The sequence below is a fragment of the Capra hircus genome, chromosome 9 (assembly GCF_001704415.2).
Source record: "Capra hircus breed San Clemente chromosome 9, ASM170441v1, whole genome shotgun sequence".
Classification (NCBI taxonomy): Eukaryota; Metazoa; Chordata; class Mammalia; order Artiodactyla; family Bovidae; genus Capra; species Capra hircus.
The window spans coordinates 75,143,816-75,157,942 of NC_030816.1; the positions used below are offsets into that span (position 1 = coordinate 75,143,816).

The 14,127-nt window shown below is 41.8% G+C and overlaps 1 protein-coding gene across 3 annotated transcripts in view; it reads left to right on the forward strand.

Annotated features, from left to right (window-relative positions):
* Positions 1-14,127, forward strand: part of PLEKHG1 (pleckstrin homology and RhoGEF domain containing G1) — a 255,986-nt gene that overhangs the window by 133,344 nt on the left and 108,515 nt on the right. The window contains exon 1 of one of the 3 annotated variants that reach the window (XM_018053356.1): positions 3,616-3,811. The exons of the other annotated variants lie outside the window; for them this stretch is intronic. The gene's annotated coding sequence lies outside the window, so the exon portion shown is untranslated. Of the gene's footprint in view, positions 1-3,615; positions 3,812-14,127 lie in introns of those variants that run through there. 3 annotated transcript variants of the gene reach the window in all.

Consider the following 14,127-nt stretch of genomic DNA (forward strand, 5'->3'; position numbering starts at 1 on the left):
TTGGCATGAAACTGACGTTAATGTTTAGCACATTTATTCTATGGCATGAGCCTAGAAAATGTAATTTCATGCCTTTTTCTTCCAAAGAAAAAAGTTCTAATAGACTAAAAATATATATTTATTTGGAGTAGGAAATGGCAGCCCACTCCAGTATTCTTGCCTGGAAAATTCCATGGACAGAGGAGCCTGCAAGCCTGACTGCCTGCGTCCATGAGGTCGCAGAGTTGGACATGACTGAGCACAAACACAGAGATATATATTAAGGCTGTTTTGTCAGTGGCCTGAGCATTAGTAAATGGTTGGTTTTACCATTTGTCTGGGGAAATGTCACAGTGGCGATATCACAAAGTAAATAGGTCTCCTGCCATCCAGCTTTTAAACTGTTATGCTCAATATATAAAATATTAGTTGTGATTTGAAATACTTCCTTATAACTTCTAGCACCTTTGTATCTGAAAATGTAAGATGATTGTTTAAACCTGCCTTACCCAGTATGGATGATATGAGGCAAAATCTTCCCTTGAATCTGAAGAATGTGTGCGTGTCTCTGCCCTTCCTTCTTTTTCCAGGCTGTTCTTTCATCCTTCATTGCTCAGCTTCTTGGAGCTGTTGCCTGGCTGCAAAGTCAGCAAAGCGTGTCCACTAGGTCAGACCCTGTCGAGTCCCCAGAGCTGCGTGTTATCTGCACTTCCTTCCTGCAGTCTCCCAGCCCTGCCTCCCAACCCCCTTCCTGCCTCCTTCCTGAAAGACCTGCATGGATCCCAGAAGGAGGTTCAGGCTTGTGAGGCCACTGTGGCACTGACTCAGTAACCCTTCCCAGGGAACATTAGAGTTTTAACAGACAACTTTTACCTTAAACCAAAAAGAATTTAAAAAAAAATTTTTTTTTAATATGGATGATTTTTTAAGTTTTTGATGAATTTGTTACAATATTGTTTCCATTTTATGTTTTGGTTTCTTTTGGTTGCAAGGTATATAGGATCTTAGCTCCCCAACCCGGGATTGAACCCACACTCCCTGCATTGGACGGTGAAGTCTTAACCACTGGACTGCCAGAGAGGTCCCAACCAAAAAGAACTGCTTTCTCTTAGTGGACTGGCAGACTGATGCTGGGAAAGGATGTTTTTAAGTAACGGGGCTTTCTTGTTCTCCTCCAGTTAGGCCACAAGACTGGCCTGCGCTTGGCTTGCTGGCTGGTGTGTGTCCTGCTGGCTGCAGGCATGCCCTGTGGGTGCTGCTCTCCTACCCCTGGGTCTCCACTCCTGGCAAGGACACCGCGAATGGCTTCCGAGCTGCCCATAACCAGAGTTGCAAGGGAATTAATAAGAGCTGCATCCCAGTGAGAGTGTTTTTTCCACCTTGTTGTTCTTCAGTCACTAAGTTGTGTCCAACTCTTTGCAGTCCTGTGGACTGCAGCACACAAGGCTTCCCTGTCCTTCACCATCTCCCAGAGTTTGCTCAAACTCATATCAATTGAGTCAGTGATGCCATCCAACCATCTCATCCTCTGTCACCCCCTTCTCCTCCTGCCCTCAATCTTCCCAGCATCAGGGTCTTTTTCCAATATTTCTTTGCATCAGGTGGCTAAAGTATTAGAACTTTAGCTTCAGCACCAGTCCTTCCAATGAATATTCAGGTTGATTTCCTTTAGGATTGACTAGTTTTTATCTCCTTGCTGTCCAAGGGATTCTCAAGAGTCTTCTCCAGCACCACAGTTCTAGTATACTAGGATACTAGTATTTGTGCCTTTTACTTGTCTTGGGATTAATTTTGTTACATGGACAAAAGTCTAGTGGCAAGACAATAGGGCAAGGACTTCGCCTGGTGGTCCAGTGGTTAAGAATCCATCTTCCAGTGTAAGGGACTAGGATTTGAACCCTGGTTAGGAAACTAAGATCCCACATGCTATATAGCATGGCCAAAAAGAAGAAGCCAAGAGCTTCTGCATATACCATCCCATCCCATCCCATCCCTGAGTGTAGATTTCTGTGTCTCCCACATGAATATCAAATCTACAGCATAGGAAGCTTCCTTTCTCTCCAAATTAATAATCCAGGGTAGAACAGAGATGATTAGAAAATAAACATAAGACCACGTGACTCTCTAAGTGTAATAAACAGTCATTTAACAGATGGAAAGAGCAGTGGACTGGAGTGGTTGTGGAAGATGAGATGAGGCTCATAACATTTCAACTGACTCTTAATTAGGCAGAAAAAGAGAACTTGGACACAGGTAGGGTGGACATCATTTTGGAGGGCAACAGAGGTCACCGTGGAGGACAGACAGAGGGTTAAGAGAGTCCAAACAGCCCAGGGAGGGCCCTTCCTCTCAAACTGCTCTTTTAGCATCAGTGATTTCCATCAAACTGGTAAATTTTGGGGGGAAGCGGATCATTCCAAGTTGTCTTCTGAACTGACTGATAAATTTTCATCAGAATGGCCCACTGAAGTAACCCTGTATATGTTCAGCTTTATTTAAGAGGAAACGGGCATTAAAACAAATTATCCTATTATGTTGTTAGTTTAAAATCACTTAATAGGTATGATAGAAATAGCTATATTAAAGATGATCAGCTAATGTTATTTTTCATAACCACAAATGAATGCTTTAAATGGAACTTCTATTTAAAGGATTTTGATGCTCTGAAGTAGTTTAGTTTTAGGTATCTATACATGGGCGTAATCCAAACCTTGAGTTTTAGCTTCACGGTGCAGTGGTATCAGTTTTCAAGAACATTTTTGTACTTCTGAAGACCTTCATCTAAAGAACTCAATATCTTTCTCAAATATGAACTTTTGAATCTTGATATAAAAATAGATGTAGCATTTTGAGAAAGATGGGTAGCCTTAGGGAAATGGAAACCCAAAATAATTTGAAGTTCTTTCCTACTGAAGTGTGCGAGTTAGATCATTCTGTCTCTTCACTACTTAGTATTTATGAATATAAAATCACAGAACTAAACTGTTTGTCTAAGAAATGCCTATAAGTTTACATTTTAGCTATTTGTCTTCAGATAGATTTCTCAGTACTGTTTTTAAAATACTCAAGCTTAAATGTATTCTTGTGTAACCTTGCTTACTTGACACTATATTCATTCTCTCCTTAAGAGAAACTAAGGATTCAAACTTCTGTCAACCGTGTGTTATTCTCTGCCCCACCCCCACCGCGAAACTTCACTTTAAAACTTATGGGAGACATGTGTCCACTTCCTTTGAAACAGACTTAAAAGTCGGGGGATGCGCTTGAAAATAGCAGAGCTCCGAGGTCTTGCTGCTTTTGTGGAGTTTAATGAGAACGGTGGCTGGAGCCAGGAAGGTAGAGCCTGAGCAGCTGTAGGCGAGTGTGGGTTGTATTTGATGTTCACAAAAGAATGTCAGTGGCAGGGTGTTGCTCAGCGAAGTGTGCATTTTCAAGTTACCCACAGTGGTGTCTATTGTCCTGTTTCTCAATTGAATGATGTCATGTTTCATTTAAGGCTCTTAGTGATGCTGAAGTCTGTGGTCTGCACACCAGGGGGAAAAAGGCAGGGAGAAAGTTGCCAATCAGGTTTTTGTAAAGCCTTTGTGTGTTGGGTTTTGAGAGATAAAAGCTGACTCATGCAATATTTCTGCGGAAGGAGCTGCACAGACTAGTAAAGGCTTCTGGTTTTACCTGACTGAGCTCCCAGTGAGGTCAGTGCATCAGCTGAAGTCAGACGATGTGGCTCCGCCTGGGCAGAGCCCAGGTAGGTGCAAACGTGGATGTGTCTGGGGAACCGATGCTCGACACCCTTGGTCCTTCCTGCTGGAGCAGCCGAGCCCAAACCGCCTCGGTGAGAAACTGTCGTGGAGATTTTCTCCACCACACTGCGCAGGACCAACTGCTTGCTTGAACATATTACAAGTGTTCTGTTATTACTGCTATGGACTGAAAAGAGTTCTCCAATAATAAGAATTAATCTAGAAGGTGATTTTTTTTTTCCTCCCTCCGAACTGCAGTCTGCCTTCAAAGGTTTTTGTCTTGTTTTGGTTTGAATTTGATCTCCCCTTAAAGTTAGGTTGAAATAATCGAAAGAGCTTGATGTTGGTGACTCTGGGGAGAAAAGTAAAACCTAAGTGTTTCGTGCAGTGACTGCTGAGTATTTTCATGTGCTTTCTTTATGAGGTTCACGCAGGTTAAGCTGGGGAACAAAATAATGTTTGCAAGCTTTATACTTAGCAACTGTAGTGATGGAATCTAGTCTGAGTCTAGTGGTCACCAAAGTTGACGGAGTAAATGCAGTTTCCATGTTGAGTGCTTATTGGTTAGACATTCTTTTGTTAGGAGGAATACTTGGAGAGAAAAAGGCATGGCTTGTAGTCAATGCTTTTGCATAGTTGAGTCTGACTTTTATTGTGTTTTTTTATTTTAATTTAGTGGTACTAATATATTTGAGAGAAGATGTATATATTTGGCATTCCTTTTCATTAATCATATGAATGTAGAAATTAATTCTTTTAATTGAAAATATTTAAATATTTGTTACACTGATGTTGTGATTTTTAGTTTCTTTAAATAACTTTTGCAGATTATAAAAGTGGTACACATTGAGGAAAAGTATTAGGAGGTAAATATCAAAGGAAAAACCATCCATTCTCCTACTTTGTAAAACCAAGGTCAATATTGTATTCTGCATCTTTTGAATCATTTTTCTAATGTGGATGATAAATAAGTGGCATTTTTAATTCAAATTTAGGATCACTTTCTACTTATGTTTTATAAGCCACCCATTTTACTCAACTGTCTAGTATGACCATTTTCTGCCCTTAAGGATTTGAAAGGGCATGACATTCAATAGTTTTATATGGTACTTTCTAGATGGATTTATTTACTCAGATCTCTATTGTTAGACGCTTTGAATTCTCTTCCTCCTCTTTTTTCCTCTGAGAAAATGTTTAGTGTACTTTATGGATGGTTTATTTTCTCAGAGTGCTATTGTTAGTTACTTGGGTTTCTCCTTCTCCTTCCTCCTCCTTTTTCTTTAAGAAATGTTATTTAACCTAATCCTGCCTCTCAAGTGAGCAGAGATGTTTTGGAAACTGAGCATGCTCAGTGCAGAGGGAACCTGTGCAAACAGCTATCATTGTTGCTTTACTGCCTTGAGACTGATATTTCCACAGAAACAAAAAAGAAGCCAGAGCATAGATTGTGATTTAGTCTAAGTGAAAAAAACAGACTTTTTTTAGCCTTTAGCAAAGTCAGTGATATATATATTTCATCACTGAAGACCTGGCATTAGTAGAATGTAGAAGAAAATTGCTATTTTGTGGTTGCTGCTTGTCCTGTGATTCCAGCTAGGAATGGACCATGCAGGTGTGGCATCCATGCAACTTGGTGTTTATCTCAGGGCTGGGACTGCATCCCTGCAGTCGGATGGGACCTGGGGAAGTCAGCTAGTCCAGCTGCCCCACTAACAAGCGAGGAAACCAGAGACTCAAAGGCTGCAATACAGTGACTTCTCTGGCGGTCCAGTGGTTATGATTCCATGCCTCCACTGCAGGGGTGAGGATTCAATCCCTGGTCAGGGAACTAAGATTCCAATGCCAAGCAGCAGTACAGCCAAAAAAAAAAAAAAAAAATTGCAATACAAACCTCCATGGTACAGAGCCAGGGCACAAATGCAAATCCTCTATAGGAGAGATGCCTATAACTTGATTTTTGGCTGGTCCACTGAGCTCTTTCTGTACACACAGTTGGGCATGTATTCATTCATTCCTACACACACACACACACACACACACACACTATTGGCACATTGGTATTGTGCACTTTATACAAGTAGCTTACATTCAGTGCGTCATTTCCTGATCTCTAAGCTCTTTTTCTGCCCTCCTCTGTGAATCTATGCTATGTGTGCGATACTTAGCAGCTCAATCATCTGACTCTTTGTAACCCCATGACTGTAGCCTCAGGCTCCTCTGTCCATGGGGATTCTCCAGGCAAGAATATTGGAGTGGGTTGCCGTGCCTTCCTCTAGGGGATCTTTCCAACCCAGGGATCGAACCCAGGTCTCCCACATTGCAGGCAGATTCTTTACCGTCTGAACCAAGTATCAGAACTAACGGGCCAGAAATCAGAACCCATAGTCTCTGATTCACAGTTCAACTTTGAGCATGATGTAACCTAACCTATCTTTTTTTCCCGTCCATAAAATGTTCCAAAAGTAATGACACATGTGAATGAACTGTGAGGCTTTGTGTGTAGGGTCAAGGGGAGGGACATGTGTGTTTTGTTTTGTTTTTAAAGGATAATTGTCATAGAGTTAAAGACCTGGCATATATGGTAAGGCTGATCTGTTATAATAGAGGCTGTTCGGGTTATCTCTTGCTGCATTACAAATCACTTCAGAGCCTAGTGGTTTGGAACAACAACAATCATTTCTAATCTTTCAAGGTTTATGTGAGTCAGGAGTGCAGGAGAGGCTCTGCCAGGTGGTTCTGGCTCAGGGTCTCCTGATGTTGCAGCCAGATATGACAGGGCTGGGGTCATCTCTAAGGCTGTTCTTTCATACCGTCTGGTGCCTGGGCCAGAAACACCCAGTCTCTAGGGGCCAGATCAGCCAGGGTCCCTTCAGCTTCTCTCTGCATATCCATGTGGTCTCATTCCATGATTTCTTCAGCACGTCAGCTTCAGGATAACCAGACTTTTTTTATATGGTGGCTCAGGGCACATCCAGTCGCTCTTATTGCAAGGCCCTTCTGTCTTCATGCTCTGCCATACTCTAGGGCCTTGGGGTCATGTTCAAGGCTTGGGCAGGGTCCCCTGCCACATCTGGGTCCCAGTGGGAAGGGGAAGGATGTGGAGGAATAATGTCTGATGCTGGAAAAATGGACCACCGGGGGGCATGTGTCTTTTCCACTGGTGAGAACGTGACCACAAGGCCACATCTAATGGCAGGGAGTCTGGAAAGTGTGCTCAGCAGAACCTTTGTTCACTAAGGAAGAAGGGGAGTGGGTTTTTGTGGACAACTGCCAGTCCCCCTGAAAGTGACAACAACATTTTAACCCTGCTTTAACCCTGTTGTCATCACCATCACCTCCCACACTAATTGATCTTCCAAAGCAGATAATAAAGATGAAAAAAAAATGCCTTAAGGTCCCCTAGGTCCTCTTTTTTTTTTAACTTTATGTTTTCTATTGGGGTAAGGCAAAATGGTTGTCTGAGGAGGACTTACAAATAGCTGAGAAAAGAAGAGAAGCGAAAGGCAAAGGAGAAAAGGAAAGATATACCCATTTGAATGCACAGAACAGCAAGGAGAAATAAGAAAGCATTGCTCAGTGACCAACGTAAAGAAATAGAGGAAAACAATAGAATGGGAAAAACTAGTGATCTCGTCAAGAAAATTAGAGATACCAAGGGAATATTCCATGCAAAGATGGGCACGATAAAGGACAGAAATGGTATGGACCTAACAGAAGGAGAAGATATTAAGAAGAGGTGGCAAGAATACACAAAAGAACTACACAAAAAAGATCTTCATGACCCATATAACCACGATGGTGTGATCACTACCTAGAGCCAGACATCTTGGAATGGGAAGTCAAGTGGTCCTTAGGGGAATCACTACGAACAAAGCTAGTGGAGATGATGGAATTCCAGTTGAGCTATTTCAAATCCTAAAAGATGATGCTGTGAAAGTGTTGCACTCAATATGCTAGCAAATTTGGAAAACTCAGCAGTGGCCACAGGACTGGAAAAGGTCAGTTTTCATTCGAATCCCAAAGAAAGGCAATGCCAAAGAATGTTCAAACTACCGAACAATTGCATTCATCTCACACGCTAGCAAAGTAGTGCTCAAAATTCTTCAAGCCAGGCTTCAACAATACATGAACCATAAACTTCTAGATGTTCAAGCTGGATTTATCCCATCAGAGGAACCAGAGATCAAATTGCCAACATCTGCTGGATCATCAAAAAAGCAAGACAGTTCCGGAAAGACACCAGCTGCTGCCGCTGCTAAGTCGCTTCAGTCGTGTCCAACTCTGTGCTACTTCTGCTTTATTGAATACGCCAAAGCATTTGACTGTGTGGATCACAACAAACTGTGGGAAATTCTTCAAGACCACCTTACCTCCCTCCTGAGAAATCTGTATGCAGGTCAAGAAGCAACAGTTAGAGCTGGATATGAAAAAGCAGACTGGTTCCAAATCAGGAAAGGAGTACGTAGAGGCTGTATATTGTTACCCTGCTTATTTAACTTACATGCAGAGTATATCATGCGAAATGCCAGGCTGGGAATCAAGATTGCTGGGAGAAATATCAATAACCTCAGATATGCAGATGACACCACCCTTATGGCAGAAAATGAAGAAGAACTAAAGAGTCTTGATGAAAGTGAAAGAAGAGAGTGAAAAAGCTGGCTTAAAACTCAGCATTCAGAAAACTAAGATCATGGCATCCAGTCCCATCACTTCACGGCAAATAGATGGGGAAACGATGCAAACAGTGACAGACTTTATTTTCTTGGGCTCCAAAATCACTGCAAATTGTGACTTCTGCCAAGAAACCTAGACAGCATACTAAAAAGCAGAGACATTACTTTGCCAGCAAAGGTCTGTCTAGTCAAAGTGATGGTTTTCCAATAGTCATGTATGGATGTGAGAGTTGAACTATAAAGAAAGCTAAAGTGAAGTGAAATCGCTCAGTCGTGTCTGACTCTTTGTGACCCCATGGACTGTAGCCTGCTGGGCTCCTCCGTCGATGGGATTTTCCGGGCAAAGGTACTGGAGTGGGTTGCCATTTCCTTCTCCAGAGGATCTTCCTGACCCAGGGATCGAACCCAGATCTACCTGCATTGAAGGCAGATGCTTTACCCTCTGAGCCAAAGAAAGCTAAGTGCTGAAGAACTGATGCTTTTAAACTATGGTGTTGGAGAAGATTCTTGAGAGTCCCTTGGACTGCAATGAGATCCAACCAGTCCATTCTAAAGGAAATCAGTCCAGAATATTCATTGGAAGGACTGGTGCTGAAGCTGAAACTCCAATACTTTGGCCACCTGATGCAAAGAACTGACTCATTAGAAAAGACCCTGAAGCTGGGAAAGATTGAAGGTGGGAGGAGAAGGGGATGACAGAGGATGAGATGGTTGGATGGCAACACTGGCTCAATGCACTTGAGTTTGAGCAAGCTCCAGGAGTTGGTAATGGACAGGGAGGCCTGGCATGCTGCAGTCCATGGGGCCACAAAGAGTTGGACACGACTGAGCAACTGAACTGAGCTGAACTGATAGCCAGTTAACAAAGTTGTGATAGTTTCAGGTGGACAACAAAGGGACTCAGCCTTACATATACATGTATCCATTCTTCCTCAAATTCCTCTCCCATCCAGGCTGCCATATGACATTGAGCAGAGTTCCCTGTGCTATACTGCATGGCCTTGTTGATTATCCATTTTAAATAGAGCAGTGTGTATCTGTTCAGCCAAAGCTCCCTAACTATCCCTTCTCCTCATTCTCCCTTAGGCCCTCATTTAACCAAACTGACATACCTGTGCCCTCAAATGTAGAAATTCTGGAGTCACCACTTAGCTAAGGCAATTTAGCCAATGTACTAGCTGCGTTAATTAAGAGTATCTATTACAACTCAATTCTTGCCTAACTGCAGGAGCCACTGTACTTCTCAGTTTTCGCTGACTAACATAGGAATCAATTAGTAAATGATCTGAATATTTAGTAGCAGACTTTACAGCTCAAAGAATTTTTTGATCCTCTTTCAACCCCTCACCTCTTGTTTGAATAAGAACATTTTTGCAAAGCACCCCTTCCTATCCTTGACTTTCTTATCCAAACTTTGCTTTACTGACTCTTCAGCAGTAATAAGATCTTTTGTAATTATTTATTTTAGAAAACGCTTAAACTTACAGAAAATTTGCTAAGCTAGTTTGGAGTTTCTATACACCCTTCATACAGCTTCCCCCAGTCCTCACATCTTGCATTACCAGAGTACATTGATCAAAACAGAAATTAACATGGTAAGAAGATTTTTTTTAACCTCTTTATTACCAGACAGCTACAAATAAGAATGAAAACCATGTTCCCTGGATTGAACACTCAGAGCAGCAAAGAACAGGTTTAATTGTAGTCCTGGATCTGCTATTATTAATAATACAGAATCATGTTATTTTAGAAAACCAAGAGGTAGAAATTCACATTGAGATCCAGTGGCTTTTATCTATTGAGCCCTCCACTATTATCTCAGAGATGGGTAAAGGAGGATTCCTCAAATACTTGGTACTATCTTTGAAACATATAAATGAGTACCTTTTATAACTTTGACTCTTAAAAATGTGTGTGTGTTTTGAATCATGAAATCAGTTTACAACTTTAGGCTCTACTGAAGACTCACTGGGTATTAAATGAATTTTTCTGGTTGATAGAGTAATTTCCTGCTTTATTCCCTCTGTTTCCTCCTCTTCACAGATGGTATCATAAGGAACATAATTTTATTCATTGATCCTGAGCACTACACATTCTCTCGATGTCCATGACTGTCCTGCCAAGGAACTCCAATTAAGTATTTAAAGTCTAGACTAGCCATGAGCAGAATCTGAAAACCCTGATCACCCCTCCTCCCTCGCTGTGCATATAGCCCTTCCTTGCCTTGTAAAGCCCTCCTGGGGTCTGGTGACAGGGCGTGGTCGGTTATGACCCCTTGGGTTCCCCATGTAGCATGAAAATATGGTCAGAGAAGCTTGGACTTTTCCTGCCAATGAAAGTTCTGCTTCCCCCTTAAATCAGCCTCAGAGGCAAGTTAGAGCCAAGAAGTGCTACTTTTGATTCTGGCAGTGACATTCCAAAGGAGGGCAATTAAAATAATGGAGGTTTGAGGAGCAAACAAAGAAAGGCCAAGGAATTTGAGCTCTTTCTCCTAGAAAAAAAATTAGAGATTTGCCATGAAGCAAAACGTGTGGGAGCTGGACAGCCATATTATTCCTTTTATTGAGGATGGCACAAGAAGGAATATTTTTATGTTGATGGCTTTAGACTACAGTACTGCTGGTTGTAAGCGTCAAGACCCACCCCCACCCCTGCCCCCACCTCCATCTCCAGGTTTACCAAGGGTCAGATGAACCAAGGCCCTCGAGCTGGGAAAATCAGCTTATTTAGGGTTTTCATGGTCAAAAGAGCCACTGACATAGGCCATTAGCAACAACTGGGCAAGTTCTCCTAAGTTGCTATTTTATTAGCCCTGCGTTTGAGACTTGGTAAGAAAAACAGGTTTTGAGAAGGAAAGCAAAGCAAAGCAACAAATTACCCAAGTGTTAACACAGGTGCTAACATCTTTCACGCACAGCAGAGGATAAAGCTTTCTTGCTCTTTGGTTTTCTCTCTGGGTGTTTTAGTTTATCATGGGAAACCAGCCACCCCAATATCTAGTACACAGCACTTGTCTCCAAATGCTGTTGCTGCGAACTCATAACAATATTGTCTTATTAACGAACAGAGTAAAAAAAGATAAACTGCAAACTGTACATACCTTTTCATTCACTATTATTGGGACAAAGATTGATAAGGAAGTTAAGTTTAAATATTAAATATATATAATATTTAAAATAGCGTTAGTTGCTCAGTCATGTCCCATTCTTTGCACCCCCATGGACTGTAGCCCGCCAGGCTCCTCTGTCCATGGAATTCTCCAGGCAGGAATACTGGAGTGGGTTGCCATTCCTTTCTCCAGGGGATCTTTCCGACCCAAGGATGGAATCCAGGTCTCCTGCATTGCAGGCAGATTCTTCGTTGTCTGAAGTGAGCGTGTATTTCACACTTGTAGCTCATCTCAGTTTGGAAGAGCTGCAATTCAAGCACTCAATAGTCACATGTGGCTACTGGCTACTATGTTGAACAATGTACCTCTGGAGATAAATATTAATAACTGATTAATTGTAGTAGGAAGAATAAGCCAGAGAGGGTGGAAATCTGAAATTATTTTGAAGGCAGTGAGAGCAAGACTAGACAATTTTTATGAAGAACATTTCCTTATGTGAGAAAACTAAAATTATCTTCTAAGCAATGAATCAGCATAAACATTGTTATCCACCTGCAGTCTCCTATTATATGCCATTAAATGACCTAGCTTTAAAGGTTTCACTTCTGTCATTAGTAATTTTGGAAGGTATTTAATTTGGGGCCGTAAGTTTGGCTAAATACTAGCACTCCAAATACCTCATATATTCTATTTTACAAAATGTCTGGTTAGCAGTCTGAATAGGCTGATTCAGTGTCCTAGAGAACGTGGCCTGGTATTGAAACAAATGAAGTCTTCCTTGCTAGGGTCCAATTCATGTTGCCATGTAAGATTCATCCATGAAGTGAACCGTTGACTTGAGTTTCTTGTCCCACTTTCTCCTGCCTTTGAAAGTATGAAAGACACTAGCAGCCCTAGTAGGCCAAAGTGGATTCTCAGTCCCAATACTGGCTGGCTAACTTCCAGTGGAAGTAAGTAAAACAAAACATAAGTCTCTCTGTTTTGTTCATTTTTCAGCATCCTGATAATGAATATTTCCCAAGAGTTATGTAACTATCAAATATGGTTTTCTCAAATGAGACTATGACTTAGGACCAAACAGAAGTTGGGAAAGAGGGTGGATACTACTCTATCTGAAAATCAGAGCATCTGGAAAGGGAGGATGAGATGGCTGGACGGCATCACTGATGGAATGAACATGAACTTGGGCAAACTCCAGGAGATGGTGAGGGGCAGGAAGGCCCAGCATGCTACAGTCCATGGGGTTGCAAAGAGTCGAACACAACTGGGCAACTGAACAACAACAACAACAATACGGTCTCATTGGCCTTTTGGGACCATAAAGAATCCTTATATACTTCCCAAGTCAGCACCCATTCCAGAAAGGGACATCAACCTTATGGTTGTGATAGATGCCAGTGTGTGTCTGCTCCTAATCTTAACTACCCAGGACTTTCTTTTTTTAAAAAAAAAAAAAGTTATTTTGTTTGTTTATTTCTGGCTGTGCTGGTCTTTGTTGCTGTGCACAAGATTTTCGCTAGTTGCACAGAACGGGGACTACTCTCTAGTCGCCACGCTTGGGCTTCTCATTGCAACGACTTCTCTTGAGCACAGGCTCTAGGGTGTGCAGGCTTCAGTAGCTGTGGCTTGTGGGCTTAGCTGCCCAGCAGCATGTGGGATCTTCCCAGACCAGGAATCAAACCTGTGTCCCCTGCATTGGCAGGCAGATTCTTAAGCACTGACCCACCAGGAAAGCCCTGCCCAGGACTTTCTTAACACCAGTCCCAAACATGAGTAAGCATCCTTTGCTGCAAACACCCCTAAGTGCCTGGCTGTTTCTTGGATTTTCCAACATTCAAGTTGGCCCAGGATTTTTTACACAAGTACATTTTAACTACTATAACCAATCCCAATTTTATAGGCCATAAAGTTGTGACAGAGAAAGCAGAAAGAATATCGCAAAAGCTTTTAAAAAATTGTGGGAAATATACCATGTGGTAGTGGTTATACTGGTAATTTACTCATTTCCTACATGTTTCTTACCATGCCTTCTTGTTGATCCAAGTTAGTTCCTTTATTTTATATTCATAGTTTTACTATTTGCAGTCCACTCTTAACGCTAATATTTGCCGTGAATATAAACCACCAAGAGGACTTCCCCGGTGGCTCAGAAGATAAAGCGTCTGCCTACAATGCAGGAGATCTGGGTTTGATCCCTGGGTCGGAAAGATCCCCTGGAGAAGGAAATGGCAACCCACTCCAGTACTCTTGCCTGGAAAATGCCAAAGGACGCAGGATCCTGGTGGGCTACAGTCCACGGGGTTGCAAAGAATTGGACATGACTGAGTGACTTCACTTTTCTAAACCACCAAGAAAAGTCTGAACGTTAAAGGATACAGACTTGATGGGTTCTTTTATATTCTAGAAATATTGGTACCAGCTGTTTGATGATCTTTATTATTGAGTCAAACCAAATTCACGTTCCTTTTGAAAAGACTGTCATTGATCTATATTCTCGTTATTGTGTTTGTCTTATTACAACCTTCCATACCTGAGTTTCACTCTCCTCTTTTTCTAACAAGGTCTAGAAACATGGATTTGGGGGAATTTTGAAATGAAGCAGATTTCTTTATCAGTCACACTATTG